Source organism: Diabrotica virgifera, chromosome 9, assembly GCF_917563875.1.
Source record: "Diabrotica virgifera virgifera chromosome 9, PGI_DIABVI_V3a".
Classification (NCBI taxonomy): domain Eukaryota; kingdom Metazoa; phylum Arthropoda; class Insecta; order Coleoptera; family Chrysomelidae; genus Diabrotica; species Diabrotica virgifera.
In genome coordinates this window covers 10194341-10208211 of record NC_065451.1, presented here as the reverse complement: position 1 = coordinate 10208211, position 13871 = coordinate 10194341, and positions in this window count along the sequence as shown.

Here is a 13871-nt window from a genome sequence, read left to right as displayed (position 1 = left end):
AATATGTTAATTATTTTTTTATCTTTTTTAATACATTTTGATAGTATCACTCTTCTACTTTCATTTGGCATTTGGCATACTCAGAATTGCACTATCTTCATTATTTTCTGTCTTATCTTATTGCAAAATAAAGGTCTCTGGGATAAACAAATAGAATAACTCTTAAACTAATTAATGGATCGGTCTCAAATTTTGAGGGTTTGTTAAGTACTAAGGTAGTTTTAGTAAAAGTTATTAACAAATAACGATTATTACTTATTTTTCAGTTTGCGTAGCAACAAATTAACTTTTTAACTTTCAAAAATCGGCATTTTGAAGGTTTTTCAATGTTCTAAAAAAATGGATTTTGTAATTTTATGTCAACTATATAGTTTTTGAATGGAGTGCAAAAAATCGAAAAAATCGCGATTTTTGCACTAAATTGTTATTAATTAAAAAACGGACGCGAACTTTAGGCAGGAACCAGGTAGGTTTTCTTCCTATAGGTCTACAATAACTAAAAAAGTAATCAGCTACCTGGATCTTTGAGTGTCCCGAGAAAATCGAAATAGGTCCAGATGCGGTCGTTGCATATGCGGTCAAGGTAATTTTCGTTGCAAAAGCGGTCAATCCAAAATATTTTGGCAGGTAACGTTGCACTTGCGATCAGACATTTTACTTAAAAGCTAGAAATGTAAAAAAGTCGTAAATTAGTAACCACCCGAGTTATTAGCAGGCCAGGTCGACCCTATTGAAATATTTTATTCCGCTTATCTATATTTCGAACAATAGGTAATGTAAACAGTAATGACTAAACCACAATAATCCCCTCATTACGGATTTTTGGAAAGTTTGTATTTGCCTAATTATAAAGATTGGGGGGAGAATTACCAAAATCTAAATATAAAAACAAATGAATATTATTTGTGTATTGTTAGTTTGAGAGATTGTTTATTGCAGTAAGTAACAACTTTTAATAATTGAAAATTTTGATGTGATTGAAACCACCAAGGGAAAACCTTCTGGTCTTCACGCTGGATATCCATTTTTAAGACGAAGTACGAAGTAGTTTCATCCTAATAGTAAATTATTAATATTGAAAATATTAAAAATATTACTAAAAGATTTTTAAATTGAAAACATATTGGTACACTTTCCTGGTGACACCTCCAAGACTTCTACAATTTGCAAGTCAAATGGATGCTGCAGTGAAGACGAGAGGGAAGGAATTCTACACTATGCAATTCACATCCCCCGTCTGCAGCTGGTAAAGTTCCAACGGAAAAATGCACCTAGTTAATCTACGGAGTAATACGACTATAAAATAAAAATGTATACCATTTTTATTCAGTTGCAATGGGAAGGCAAAACGATCTTACTTTTCAATTAGAATACGGAGTGCATCCAGCACTCCATATTTAGAATACTCCGTATTCTAAATGAATAGTAAGATTGTTTTGCCTTCGCATTGCAACTGAATAAAAATGGTATACATTTTTATTATCCATTTTTAAATTTTTAATACTTTTTAACATTTGACACAAACAGTAAGGAAGCCAATTTATATAGAAATAATCAACAATTCGCTAATATTTTATTTATGTGACACTAAGGTTTAGTAAATCAACTATCTTCATTTTTTTTTAATTAGTGCAGATAATCTCACTAAACTCTCAAAAGAAGCAAGTTTTTTTATATCAAAATACTTTTTGCCGTAATAAAATTCTTTGTAAGCATTTTCTCCTATTATCAACGTCTATGAGAAATATTATTTAAATCATACAAAAATTTGGTTATAGAATTATTCATGTGATAGTGGTAGAAAAAGGTAAAAATATTATTTGTTTATCAGGCAATGACCGCACATGCAACGATAAAATCAACATATTTTTGTATGACCGCAAATGCAACGATAATAGCCGTGATCGCAAATGCTACGACCGCATCTGCAACGACACCGAGAAAATCCTTATTTCCCTGGGCTAGATTGTTTTAGTAGTTTTATGTTGACCAAGAATCATTATTGGCCAACATACAATTACTAAAACAATCGGACATTGATAGCTTCTGATCATTTTCTTTGATTATGTAAAGTAATGTTAAAATCAGTTAGGCCACTCTGGCTCTCATGGCCTCAAATAATGTGCAAATTGCAATAGAAGTTTTTTTACTTAATTGTAAAAGTTTTTTAAGGTAGATTTCTCTGTTTAATTGATGTAAATATTTTCATCGATAAATCGTAGATAAGTCCGGAATAAGATAATGAAAGATGGGCGAGTCCGCTTCTACATTAGCATCGTATCCGGCCATGGAGAGCGATTACAAACGTAGCCGGAATGTCTAAATGAGCATTGAGATGTTGTAATGGCGCCCACCCCCCGGCCCGATCTGATTTGGGGGGCGGTTTCCTTTGATCTCGCCGCCTCCTCTCGTTTCCCCGCGTCGCGACGATTCTCCCCCGACGCCCGGCGTCTCCCCCCTCCCGCCGTCGTTGCACATCTTCTATTTTGCAAGTGACTCATCAATTTTGTTCAATTGTTCACGCCTTGGATTTTAATTTAGGGCCACCGCCAGGATTCTTCTTTTCCATTGAGAAAGAACCGATCAGGGCAAATATTTGAGTTTGATGGCAGAGATCGCGAACGGATAAGGCGTAATTATTTTTCAGGAAATAGATCGCTTGAAATTGGAGAATTTTCAAAATCTATCGAGCAGAATCGTGCGATGAATTACAAAAAGTTTAAAGAAGTCTACCAATGAAGATGACTAATATACAAAAAGAAAAGGGTGTAATATTCATTTTATTTTAGGGAAAAAGCATATTATTGAATTTATTTTAATAACAAAATTCTAATTTTGTGGCTACAGAACATGATATACCTGAAATAAGAAGACCTAAGTCTCTATAATTAATTTGACCCCAGAAGTGATCCACAGTAAGTTTTGCACACGAGTGGTGGGTCCCAGATACAGTCACAAAAATACTATACACTCAAACTGGGCAAATTTTTTATAAATTATTATTTGAATAATTACAAAGCATGTTAATTATAATAGATATAATATGTAATTTTGCAAAAAAAACTTGTTAAAAGATCATGTCAAAATTTGTTACACACAGTTTGGAACAAAATACATTATTTGCAGACTACCAGCATTGAACATGGAGATCTCTATTTGACCTATAAATGGATTCGGTTTATAGCTAAGATTATTTTGCAAATGTCCTAGAATAGAATAGAAATATGCTTTATTGTCATGAAAAATTTAACAATTTTATAGACAAAGCTTACAAGAATCATAAATAAGAACAATAACAAATACAATTTACTAAAATGATATAAATCGTCTATATAAATAAAAATAATAAAGAGAAACAAAAAAACAGTAACAATATATTGCAAAATTTAAAAAAAAATTTGCAAATTGCATAATCTACCTTATGGTCCAAGAGCTGTGAGACATTTTTGAGTAGGTATTTTAGGCAAGCTGAAAATTTTTCAGGTGACTCTTCCATAATAGCCTAATACAAAAATGCCGGTCTGGCTGGAGGGTAGCGGTTATTTTCCCCAAAAATCCCCCCCAAAGTTAAAAAAAGGGTAAAAATTGTTATTACAAAAAATATCATTGACGTGACTTTAAAGTAAATTTAAATATTCAAATATTAGGAAAATAAACAAGCCAGGCGATTTGAGGGCGATTTTAGCTCTGCAAGATACTTGCATGGGCGTCCCAGGATTATTTTCAGGGGATGCATATTAACTTCAGAAGATTTTATCTGAATCTGTACATACTATTAACAAGTATAAAATATACAATTATACATGCATAGCTATGTATATTCCTTCTGGACAGGGAGGTACAATTGTTATTTTGACAGGGTATTTTTTAATATTAAAAATAAATATTCTAAAAAAGGCAGCTTTTTGGTGAAATTTTCCAACTGCCATGTGATCAAACAAATTACGGGTTCATATAAATGAAAAGCGCTATAGGTAAGCAGCAGTGTGAGAAAGAGCGTATACCGATAGCTGTTTGCGTCCTCTGTTCTAGCGAAGTGAGTCCGTTCGCTCGAGAAAAATCACGTGACCTGGTGATACCCATGTTGTTGTGCCTCGAAACGTTAGAGTAATTGTTATATATTATAGTTTTTTAAGTAACTTCTCCTTAATTAAAGGAAAATAATACGTACTATACAATAGATTTTGCAAATATGATAGGAAATGACAAATTTATTATTATAAATATATAGGTAGAAAATTATAAAACTATAAACTAAATAAATTCTGTGTCCGAATCTTGTACTTCTTCTTCAAACTCCTCATCTGAGCTTAAATATTCATTCTTTTCTTCTTCGTCAGACTCCCCTCGAGACTCAGATTCTTCTTCTACATGAACTGTAGATAGTTGTAATATGCATTTAGAATTTATTAAAAATTAATTACTGATTAATTAATTGATTTGCTACGTATTCTCTGTCATTTTGTACGGAGTCGAAGCCTGCACAACCACGGGCGCATCTGAAGAAAGACTTGCCATTGTTGAGATGTGGTGTTATCGAATAATGTAAAAAAATAATGTACACAACACGTAACAAACGCGGAAACATTAAGAAAGATGAAAATTAGACAAGAAATACTCAACACTATGAAGGAAAAAAATGAGCTACTTTGGTCATATACTAAGAAATAAAAAACCTGATGTGATTGGTTATATAAGGAAAAGTATTAAGTATTGGTTTTAAAAGAAAGAATACGTAGCAACTCAATTAATTAATCACTAATAATCTTTTAATTAACTCTAAATACATATTATAACTATTTACAGATTAGGTAGAAGACGAATCTGAGTCTTGAGGGGAGTCTAACAAAGAAAAAGAGAATGAATATTTAAGCTCAGATGAGGAGTTTGAAGAAGAAGTACAAGACACAGAATTAATTTAGTCTATAGTTTAATACTTTTCTACCTATATATTTATAATAATACATTTGTTTTTTTTTCTATCATATTTGCAAAATCTACAGTGATGAGCGCGCTAATAACCGGCAAAACAGCTCAAAAGATGGAAAACATAATACATCTCGAAACAAAAAGAGATGAAACTCTTTTTGTTTCGCAATGTGTTATGTTTTCAACCTTTTGAGCTATTTTGCCGGTTATTAGCTTGCTCATCACTGTATTGTATAGTACGTATTATTTTCCTTTAATTAAGAAAAAGTTACAACAACATGGTTATCGCTAGGTCACGTGATTTTTCCCGAGCGAACGGACTCGCTCAGTTAGAACAGAGGACGCAAACAGCTATCGGTATACGCTCTTTCTCACACTGGTGCTTACCTATAGCGCTTTTCATTTATATGCACCCGTAATTTGTTTGATCACATGGCAGTTGGAAAATTTCACCAAAAAAAACCTGTCTTTTTTAGAATATTTATTTTTAATATTAAAAAATACCCTGTCAAAATAACAATTGCACCTCCCTGCCCGGAAGGAGCGTACATAGCTATGCATGTATAGTTGTATATTTTATACTCGTTAATAGTATGTACAGATTCAGATGAAATCTTGTGAAGTTCAGATGCATCCCCTGAAAATAATCCTGGGACGCCCATGCAAGTATCTTGCAGAGTTAAAATCGCCCTCAAATCGCCTGGTCTGTTTATTTTCTTTATATTTGAATATTTAAATTTACTTTAAAGTCACGTCAATGGTATTTTTTGTAATATCAATTTTTGCCCTTTTTTTAACTTTGGGGGGGATTTTTGGGGAAAATAACCGCTACCCTCCAGCCAGACCGGCATTTTTGTATTAGGCTATCATAGAAAAGTCACCTGAAAAATTTTCAGGTTGCCTAAAATACCTACTCAAAAATGTCTCACAGCTCTTATACTATTAACAAATTTAATAAGTTAAGTTAAGCTGCTGCATATGACACTCAAATATAGATTAAGATTATACTTATAAATAAGAATACTGTACTTTCTTAGTTATTGGTTAAGAAACTCTGCTGTTGAATAATATGGTCTTTCAGATAAATGGGCTTTAGTCATTTTACGGAACTTGGGGAAAGATGTTGCAGATTTAAGTTGTAGAGGGAGATGGTTGTAAAGTTTTTTTGCAGAATATAATATAGATTTCTTTACTAACTCACTGGACGGGATCGGTAAATAGATGTCAAAGGTAGAATTTCTGGTGGAATAGTCATGTTTAGGTCTTGCTGGAAAGACATGTAGATGTTTACGAATTAAGCAAACAGTTTCTAAAATATATAAAGAAGGTAGTGTTAGAATCCTGTGATCTTTGAAGTAGCTTCTGCAGTGTGTTGTTCTTCTGAGGCCAAACAGATATCGTATTGCTCTTTTTTGTAATTTAAAAATAACATCAGATTGGGCAGCCGTACCAAATCCCCAAAAGGGGAGATCATATCGAAGATGTGAGTCGAACAAAGAAAAATATGTTATTTTGGGAGAGGCTAAATTCATTTCCTTCGAAACAGATCTTATTGCAAAGCAAGCTGAGGATAGTTTCTTGCTTAACACATCAATTTGCTATCAATTGCTATCTACAAAAATACCAAGAAACTTTACAGAATCAACGATACTGATCTGGCTGTTATGAAGAGGTAAGGGTTGAAGAGCTCCTTTATAGGACAATGCTACTGTTTTATCTACGTTAAAAGAGAGTAAATTTGGAATCGGACCAGGATTTTATTGTAAGTAGATCAGAAGTTATAGTAGCATGAAGAGTTGCGATATTTGAGTTGCTCCAAGTGATACTGGTATCATCAGCAAAAAGAAAAACTTTTCCATCGATTTTTAAGCTAGTGATGTCATTAATAAAGATAAGGAAAAGTAGAAGACCCAATACTGAACCTTGTGGTACCCCACATACAACATTTTTGAGACTAGAGTCTGTATCATTTGCTCTAACCAGTTGTTTCCTATTATCCAAGTAAGATTGAAACCAGTTCGAAGAAATACCTCGAATTCCGTAGAAATCAATTTTTTTTCTCAAAATGTCGTGATTCACACAATCAAAAGCTTTGGCATAATCACAAAAACAGTGGCAGTGTGCAGATTTGTCCTATTGTTCCACGATTAGAATATATTGTGTCTTCATTTTGAGGTTTTTGTTGAAGATGTTGCAGTATGCTGATATTTGGGTAAAAGCAGGTTGTTGATAATTATTTTTCAAGAAATAGATCGCTGCCTACCTAAAGATTTTCTGGAACCAATCGGTACACAGGCATTCATAGATGACCTACAGGTTGTTGAAATGCAACAAGCTCAACGATTACAACACCAGAACACGCTAAATGGAGCACTAATCTCAGCCCAGGACTATGAAGCGGAGAAAAACATTTCCAGATCTCACCCAAATTTAAAAGAAATAAGATACTATATTCAATAAAGATATAGCACTAGAGAGTGCACTAAGTGTAAGACCAACATCCTTACTGTGTCTTCGACCAAAAATCTTTTTAAGAATTTTGCAAAAAACTTTTGCATTTACAAATAGCGCAATTTACATACTCGTTTTTTCACATTGTTTTCAGCATACAAACATTACTGTAACATATTATACAGTTACAGTAAATTCTTTATTCGTACTTGACGACATGCCGTCAAAAATCCAAACAACGAACAACTACTCCTCGCTAAGTCATGTCACCTTTAATTTGAAATAGTATCGACGCGGTTTCTATGCCTCGAATGACGTTATTTCCCGAAATTAATTAACGTTAACGTTTGCTGTACAAAGAACCCTTTGAGAGAAGACAAGACGAAGAACTGTGTGCATTAAACGAATGAAGAGAGAATTATAATTTGTATAGAGTGGTTCGCGCGCGTACCTTTTCGCTGTGAGCCGATCTTGCGCCTTAGAGCGCGCTATTAAAATATCGATCTCTTGATAAAAAAAAAACCTGCAGACATTTTTCCAAGCTCCAAATGTTCCTTTTGAAGTATTCTATCATTACTGTTAATTAAAGTACATATAAATGTTTATTGCTCAAATTTGTTTAAAACTCTTATAAACAAATTACTTTACAATTTTTTAAAGAACATTACAACTTAAAACGGGTATAACTTAACACAAATAAAGATACAGTAATTTAAAAAACTTTGTTTGAAAGTCGATGAATTAAGCTTTAAAATAGACTTTGTAAAGCTCATTTGCATGCGCGTAGAATACGAATTACGATTGAAAAAGCTTCGAAAAATACCTATTTTGCAACCATTGTGCACTAATTTTACAATATCTCGAGTTCTTATTATTGAATTAAAAATTAAAGTTTAGTAAACGTCGTTTTCTTTTTTTTTATTAAGAATAAAAATAAATAAAAAATAAAAAAATATTCAGTAGTAATTGCTGCGATTATTTCATGAATAAAACTGTTCTAAACCAAAATTTTATTGTAATTTATTTATGTAAGTACAAATTAGTACAATTAAACACACAGTTGTTATAAATATTTGACTTTTGCAAGTCATCACTTTTATAATTTTTAAAACACTAATTGTCATTAATGTCACTGAATGTATTTTTTCGTAGCAACGAAGGGCATCTGACGTAATATACTTGACGACGGGATATTATCAAAAATTATCACTTTAATTTTTATTTCTGTAGCTTTCGATTGGTCAGAATCTCCTATGAATGAAATAATCGAATAAAATTTGTTCCTTGAATATAAATAAAAAAAATGGTATTTACTAAACTTTAATCATATAATTAGAACTCGAGATATTGTAGAACTAATGCAAAATGGTTGCAAAATAAGTATTTTTTCAAAATCCATAAGGAAAAATTTCCTGTAGCTAGCTGTATACCATTAATTACAAAAATTGAAGAAAAAGATCTTGTGTAAAAGGTATATTTATTTAAAACCCCAATAAAGGGCTACATTAAAAAACAGCACGTTTTCACTCTAAAGAGAGCATCATCAGTGTTCTAAGCAAGCTCTACATGCTAAGCCACCAAAAATAGTCATATGATGCTTTGAGGTATATCTTGTTTAAATTTCACCCATTGCCAGGGTTTAATATAAAACACGCCAATGTAAGACTTTTGGTCGGCATTTTAAGGGTTTTAGCCCATGTATTTTTGGTGGCTTAGCATGTAAAGCTTGCTTAGAACACTGATGATGCTCTCTTTAGAGCGAAAACGTTCTGTCTTTTAATGTAGCCCTTTATTGGGGTTTTAAATAAATATACCTTTTACACAGAAGATCTTTTTCTTCAATTTTTATTTTTTCAAAGTTTTTTCGGCTCGAATCGTAACTCGGTTTTAACGCAAGCAAATAAGTTTTACATAGTCTAATTTTAAAGCTTAATTTATAGACTTTAAAACAAATTTTGTTAATTTACTTTATCTTTATCAATTTGTATAAGTTATACCCTGATTCAACATCCTTGTTTTGAGCTGTATTGGACAGAGACAGATTTGCCAGTGTAGTCGCTGACCTCCACTAAAGGAGAAAGCACCACAAAATGAAGAAGATACCCGTTTAAAGTTGTACTTTTTTTAAAAACATTGTACATTAATTTGTTTTTAAGCAAATTTGAGCAATAAACATTTATACTTCAATTAACAGTAATGATAGAAGAACTAAGGAACATTTTAGGCTTGGAAAAATATTCGTAGGTAGGTTTATTTTTGGCCAAGATGTCAATATTTTAATAGCGTGCTCTGATGTGGATGATCGGCTCTCGGCGACAATGACCGCGCACGAACTGCTTGATACAAATGCATATAATATCAAAACATAAGCCTAGCTGGCGCCCAGACTATATACGGTAACAGTAAATTCTTTATTTGTCAAAAATCCAAACAACAAACAACTACTCCTGTCTACTCCGCTAAGTCATGTCATCTTTAATTTGAAATAAATAGTATCAATGCGGTTTCGCCTCGAATGACGTTTTTTTCCGAAATTAATTAGCGTTAACGTTTGCCGTACAAAGAACCCTTTGAGGGAAGACGAGACGAAGAACTGTGTGCATTGAACGAATGAAGAGAGAATTGTTATAATTTGTATCGAGCGGTTCGCGCTCGTACTTTTTCGCTGTGAGCCGATCTTGCGCCTCAGAGCGCGCTATTGAAATATCGGTATCTTGGCCAAAAATAAGCCTACGAACATTTTTCTAAGCTCAAAATGTTTCTTTGAGTTCTTCTATCATTACTATTAATTAAAGTATAAATGTTTATTTCTCAAATTTGCTTAAAACCCTTTTCAAATTAATTTTTTAAGAAAATTATAACTTTAAACGATTATAACTTTAACACAAATAACGATACAGTAATTTATCAAACTTTGTTTGAAACTCGATGAAATAAGCTTTAAAATGAGACTTTGTAAAGCTCATTTTTATGCGTATAAGCCGAATTACGATAAAAAAAGCTTCGAAAAATATTTATTTTACAATATCTCGAGTTCTGATTATTGAATTAAAAATTTTAGTAAACGTAAAAACTTTAGTAAACGCAAATACTATGGACTGTAATACATACAGCTCTTGACATTTCCCATTACATTTGAGGAAGCAAAAAATAGCGCCATCTAGGCGGTCTACGGTGACAACCAGAGCAATCTAACCTTACATTTATAAAATTGCTTTATTATTTCTTTTGTATAAGTGTTTGAACTATTTTTATTTTAATTTAATTTAGCAAAATTAGCTTTGTTATTCAAAAATTTATAAAATTAAATTTGAATGTTTAAGTCGAATTTTACGTTGTCACAACGTAGTTTCACAGCAAGCCACAGTGGCGCTAGTGGCAACGTGCTTCCTGATTTCTGTGGGATGTATTACAGTCAATAGTATGTATTTGGTAAACGTCATTTTCTTGGTTTTATATTAAGGAACAAGTTTTGTTTGAAATTTTTTTAAAACTCTCATTATCAATGTGGCCAAAAAATTGTTATAAACAATTTAATTGTTTATGAATTGTTTATAAAGCTCTAGCTCGTAAACTAAAAGATATAAAAAAATTTCAAATAAAATTTGTTCCTTAATAAAGAACAAAGAAAAAGGGGTTTACTAAACTTTAATCCAATAATTAGAACTCCAGATATTTATAATATTGGTGCAAAACGGTAATAAAATATGTATTTTTTGAAAAATTTTCAATCGTAACTCGACTGTGACGCATGCCATAGCTTAATTCAGCATGCCAAAGTCTCATTTTAAAGCATAATTTATAGACTTTGTTTTGTATTGTTACATTAATTTTTCTTTATTTGTATAAGTTATACCCATTTAAAGTTTTAATTTTCTTAAAAAAAATTGAATTAATTTGTTTATAGGTAAGGGTTTTAAGCAAATTTGAGCAATAAACATTTATACTTCAATTAACAGTAACGACAGAAGAACTAAAAAGGAACATTTTTAAGCTTGGGAAAAAGTTCGTAGGTAGGTTTATTTTTGACCAAGATATCGATATTTTAATAGCGCGCTCTGAGGCGCATGATCTGCTCAGGGTGAAAATGACCGCGCACGAACTGCTCGATACACATTCATATATCAAAACAAAAGCCTAGCTGGCGCCCAGACTATATACGGTTACAGTAAATTCTTTATTCGTCAAAAATCCAAACAACAAACAACTACTCCTCGCTAAGTCATGTCATCTTTAATTTGAAATAGTATCGACGCGGTTTCTATGCCTCGAATGACGTTTTTTCCCGAAATTAATTAACGTTAACGTTTGCCGTACAAAGAACCCTTTGAGAGAAGACGAGACGAAGAACTGTGTGCATTGAACGAGTAAAGAGAGACGGAAAGCGCGCGTTTATGTGGTTGTAATATAATGAGATGAAAATGAACAGTGGCTCAATTATGAGTAATAAGACTTACCGCATCGTTAGTGCGAATTAAAAATATGGTCCTGTTAAAATAACTGAGGAATCAGTTTGGTTCTTTGTCAAACTAGAAATTACCACAAAAATATAGGACCATTTAGAGCTCTTCACTTTTCTCCAGGATGTTGTTCAGGTAACAGCTAAGCCAGCACTCTCCAATAACAATCGTTAGTGGCAGTAAATAATACAGTACTATTTGGCTGTTCAAAAAAAGTTAAAAATCAATTTTGAATTCCTCGTATAATTTGTGACAAAAAATATATCTTGCCTTTTTTCCACGTGAGGCGCCGTTTTTATACAAAAAATACAACTTCTTACCGCTTACAAAGAATTCCAGGTAGAGTCAATATGCATAGAAACTTATTTCAAATACTTTGTAAACGTTTTTTTTTGTGTAAAAACGGCGCATCATATGAAAAAAGACCAGAAAGATTTTTTATCATAAATTGAACGAAGTATCCAAAAATGATTTTTAATTTGACAGATCTCAGTGGCGTACTATTTTTTTCTTAAAAAAAATCAGACCATTACCCGTACGCGCGCCAATAATGAATATAAAATGTTTCTGTCACCTCTAATGGAGATCATTTTGACCATTTGTTGTAGCTTTGCACCTAGTTAAAATCTTATTAGTAATATTTTTCGTTCTTGCTTTAGTTTAGTATTATTATATTGGATAGTTTTTAATAATGCATTAAGACATGAAAAATACGCGCAAAGATGTTTTATTTTTTCTTTTGAAAAAAGGTTACGGTGCTCCTTATGAAAAAACTGCAAGAAAGGTTTTTTATCATAAATTAAACGTGGAATTTAAAAATAAATTTTAATTTAAAATATCTCAGTGGGTACTATTTTTTTCTATAAAAAAATGCAGACAATTACCCGTAGGCCCGCCAATTATGAATAGAAAATTCTTAATTTTATGTCAAAAAACGCGCAATAACTACCGCTTAAAACTCACCAAATTTCATTTTTATAGCTCAACCGGTCTTAAGAGTAATTATCTAATAAATTGGCAGTTTGAAATAAAAATTTCAACAACCCGTATCTCGAAGCATTTGCGAACATACGTTTATTTAACAAACTGTCATTATTTTTTCATGTAGAATTACTCCTTAAAGTTTGTCATACTTATTTACTAACACCATGTATATTGCACTAATTACATTAATAGGCCTGGATCCCGCGTACCAAAAAAAGTTGATTAATGAAAGCAAGCTGAAAATTTGTTAATAGCTTAACGGTGTTTAGTCGGACAAACTTTGATGTATGGGAACACTGGAACAGGGGAAATTTTAATAATTGTGGAACGTGTCATCCTGACAAGTTTATGATTATGAAAACTCTCTCTCCTGTCGTTTCCCCATTACTGAGGATCGTGATTTCTTCCAATATTCCTAACAATGTTTATCCATTGGTCTCTATCTTCAGCTGCTCTAAGAGCTTCGCAGAATGAGTTTCCAGCTGAATGCTTTATTTGGTCAGACCATCTAGTATCTAGTTGGTGATCGTCCTCTTGATCTTCTCCCCGGAGCGTTTCCAGAAACAATTAATCTCTCCAAATGAGAGAAAACTAGCTCTTATGAATAAGAGCTCCTTCATACGAGAAAACTCTCTTATGAAAACTAGCAGGTTGTTTTTAAGTGTATTCAATAGCAAACTTTATACAGTATGTCCCTGTAAGTTGTATCCATATGGAAAACTTTTTTATTATTAATTTTACGAAAAAAGTTATTCTTTATAAAAAGTTCTGCATGGTCCAAAACCCAAGATTCAATCATCAGATATCAAATTTTATGAATGTTATACGAGGTATGTCAAAAAGTTTGAATTTCACTCAAGAGTAAAGTAGCTTTATTTTTCACAATATTGAAAATTGCTATTATGAAAAGTTGTTTGGAATTAAAAACTATATTCTAATATGCAATTACATCCTTCTAATTGAAAAAAAATTTTTTTTGAAAAATTATGGATAACTAACATTATTTTCAGTTATTTCAATTCTGATAACCAGAGTCAGGCAATTATG